At 39.0% G+C, this 3797-nt stretch overlaps 1 protein-coding gene across 9 annotated transcripts in view; it reads right to left on the reverse strand.

Moving 5' to 3' along the window:
* ELF1 (E74-like factor 1 (ets domain transcription factor)) overlaps positions 1-3797 on the reverse strand; it is a 131424-nt gene that overhangs the window by 42475 nt on the left and 85152 nt on the right. The window contains exon 1 of one of the 9 annotated variants that reach the window (XM_014549734.1): positions 1844-1873. The exons of the other annotated variants lie outside the window; for them this stretch is intronic. The gene's annotated coding sequence lies outside the window, so the exon portion shown is untranslated. Of the gene's footprint in view, positions 1-1843; positions 1874-3797 lie in introns of those variants that run through there. 9 annotated transcript variants of the gene reach the window in all.

Genomic DNA, 3797 nt, shown 5'->3' on the forward strand with positions numbered 1-3797 from the left:
GCTTCAGTGCATGGCTGCCGGCTGCCATCTTAGCTGGCAGTTAATTTGCATAAGGATATGCTCATTAGCCAATGGGAAGGGTAGCGGTCGTACACTAATTACCATGTTTCTCTTTTATTAGTGTAGATATATATATATATAATTTCAGAGAGGAAGGGAGAGGGAGAGATAGAAACATCACTGATGAGAGAGAATCACTGATCAGTCGCCTCCTGCATGACCCAAATTGGACGATTGGAGCCCGCAACCGGGGCATGTGCCCTGACCAGGAATTGAACCAGTCATAGGTCGACACTCAATCATTGAGCCACGCCAGCTGGGCAAGTGCATTTTGTTCTGTTGGAATATTTACTTGGCTGTTTAGAAAGACAGAATAGGTAAGAAATTGTATTGAGGTATGACTTTCAATATTATTTTTGAAATAATATTGTCCAATCCAAAGCCACTATTAACTGTCTTATGGGTATAGCCAGTTCCTCCCAGGTCCCAGGGACTTCCCAGGATCATTCCCAAATTAGCCAAGTATTCTCCTTCTAAGATACCTGGTCCTCTAATGAAAAGCATAAGCCATTCTTTTCTAGTCCACTGAAATAAAGATATATATTCAAAGTTGTTCATCTCTAATTTCTCAAGGGTCCTATTAATTCATATACAAGAAACAGACCTACTCTGAATCTTAGGTAACACACCAACCTTATATACAAAAATAGAGCTGACTCTTGAACATTGGTTTGAACTGCAAAGGTCCACTAATATGCAGGTCTTGTTCCATAAATAGCCGGCCCTCCATTTCCCCAGGTTTCACATATATAGGTTCAACCAACTGTGAGTTGAGAATAGTCAAAAACAGTATTTTTGATCTGTGGTTGGGAATCCACTTATGCAGACAGCCGACTTAAGTTATACACAGATTTTCGACCTCACAGGTGATCGGTGCCCTTAACCCCCATGTTGTTCAAGGGTCAATTGTATATCTAAGAAACCACTCTCAGATGATTGGAAAGATCTCCTTTCTCTATTACCATAAATGGAAGAAGGAAAATACATACTCCAGAAACGCTAGCTACTGATCTGGGCTCATAATAAATGCCTGCTTTTTAACCCTTTGCGGTCGTTTGTCTACTCTCAGCCACCAAAGCTTTTTTCCCGTTCCCGTCGTATGTCTGCTCTCAGCCACCACAGCAAGGAACCGTAAGAATCTTAACTCTATTCATTCATGTATCAGTTCATAATTTCTCTAAAGCTCTTAAGTGTCTAAGCGACCTTGTCACGAACCAAAACATTGCCCCGACAAATGGGAGATATCGAAACTCAATATAAACAAACGCGGTCGTTCCACACTCGCCATGCAAAACACCGTGGCGAGTCAGTCGCCTTTTGAAAGTGAAGAAATCGACAAGCTTCGGAGATACTTTGCAGAATTTCAAATAAAGCTTTACAAATTACGTTTAACTGTAATTAGGCTTTCTCGCTTGTTAAGATATTTCAAAATAACACTCCAAAATGGCAAAAAGAAAGTTACCGAAAGAAGTGTACTGCGAATCTGAAAGTAATGATGAAGAGTTTTATTTTGGCACCTTGAATACTGACTCTGACGTAGAAAGTGATAACGTTTGTAGTGATTCTACTAGTAGTGACGTAGTTCCAAAAAAGAATTAATAAATCTTGTTTATCCTTCATAATCTTGCATGTTAAGTATCACTGCTCTTTCAATGGAAATTAATTCCGACCAGTACGACACCCATGTCCAAATTTAATACGACCGCAAAGGGTTAAACTGATTGATTTGCAACTGGCTAAAGTCTGAGTCAGGAACCTAAGAACTTCATAACCAAACACTCACATTCTAAAATTCCTTATAGAGAAATGATTCTCGACCTCTTAAATGAAGGTACGGTAAAATGTCAAATGCTGAGTTTTCCTAGATTTAAATTTTAAAAATAAAATATTGGGACTTATGTACTAGTTTGCTAGGGTAGCTGTACCAGGTATCACAAAGTATGTTAGGTGGCTTAAATAACAAAAACTTATTGTCTCACAATTTTGTTAGCCATAAGTCTGAAATCAAAGTGTTGGCAGAGTTGGCTCCTTCTAAGGGCATGAGGGAAGGATCCGTTCTAGTCTTCATTTTCACTTGGTGTTCTCCCTGTATGTGTCTGTGTCCAAATGGGAAATAATATGGAAAAAAACGCTACGCTGTGTCCTATGTATTAGGGCTGTGATGGCTGCATCTCTACTGAACATGTACAGACTTTTTTTCCTTTTCCCCTAAACAATACAGTATAACTATTTACCTAACATTTACATTGTATTAACTATTATAAGTAATCTAGAGATTATTTAAAGCGTTCAGGAGGATATGTGTAGGTTATATGCAAATATTATGCACTTTTATGTAAGAAGCTTCAGCATCCTTGGATTTTGGTATCTGGGGGTGGAAGAGGGATCCTGGAACCAATTCCTAGTGGATACTGAGGGATAACTATATTTCTAAATTGAGATTAGACATTATTCTTCAAGTTTCTGTGCTGAAGACCATATCAAGCCTTATTCACCCACCTTGTTTTTTTCTACATCATTTCAACCAGACCCCCTTTCCAAGATTTATTAAAAAAAATTTTTCAGAAAAAAAAATTTCAGGAAGGTCAAAGCTATTCATAAAATGGCCACATTCCTAATATCTAGCAATAAAATCGGTATCCCCTTGTAAGACATGAGTTAACACCTTGTGTTAAGTCATCACTGATGCCCTAAGAAAAATACTGCATTTCATTAGGTTAGCTACTTAAAAAAAAATAATTCTCCAAACCTCTCCTCATTAAAAACATCATTTAAGCATCTTCTCTCCATTGTCTTTTTTACTTGAATCTGGGAACCTCAGTAAACTCCACCAGTGGTTATCAACCTTGACTATATACTTGTAAACATCCCAAACTATCAATACCTGACCCTAATTGGGATCAAATACATCAGAATATTTAGGGATATTTGTTACTGGGCCTGATATTAAAGCTTTTAGATCTCAGGAGCTGACCCTTGAACATTGGTTTGAACTGCACAGGTTCACTTATATGTGGGTCTTATTTAATAAATAGTCTTAGAAAGACATTGCTTTGAAATGATTTCCTTCATCTTTGATTTAAAAAATAAAAATACAAAAACAAAACCCAATACCTTATTCTAACAGGACACAATCTGACAATATTTAACATGGAGCAAATTCACTAAAAATACACATTGTGAAAATAGAATGTAATAGTAAGTGCTCAGACTCTAAAGTCAGAATGACTTTCAAATAGGCCCGAATGCACAAGCATGCCCTGGGTGTTTGAACTCAGGTGAATACAATGTGCATGCAGGGTTCAGAACCACTGCTTTAAAGAATTACAAGATTCAAAACTATATTCTTTAAATTGAGTCAACCCTATTTATGCCAATGTCTGAGACACTAGTAATAAAAAAACAACCAAACAAAAAACCACACACAAAGTTATTATATTACTAGAGGCCTGGTGCAGGAATTTGTGCATGGGTGGGGCTCCTCGGCCAGGCCTGCAATTGGGGCTGATTGGGGCTGCCTCACCCAGTCCCAGCTGGGGCCAATTAGGGCCGGCAAGGGGGGAGGGGAGGATTGCGGGAGGTTGGCTGTGGGAGCACACTGACCACCAGGGGGCAGCTCCTGCATCGAGCGTATGCCCCCTGGTGGTCAGTGGGCACCATAGCGACCAGTCGACCAGTCATTAGGTCGACCCGTCATAAAGGTTGCTTAGACTTTTATATATATACTAGAGGCCCGG

The sequence above is a fragment of the Myotis brandtii genome, unplaced genomic scaffold (genome assembly GCF_000412655.1).
Source record: "Myotis brandtii unplaced genomic scaffold, ASM41265v1 scaffold569, whole genome shotgun sequence".
Classification (NCBI taxonomy): Eukaryota; Metazoa; Chordata; class Mammalia; order Chiroptera; family Vespertilionidae; genus Myotis; species Myotis brandtii.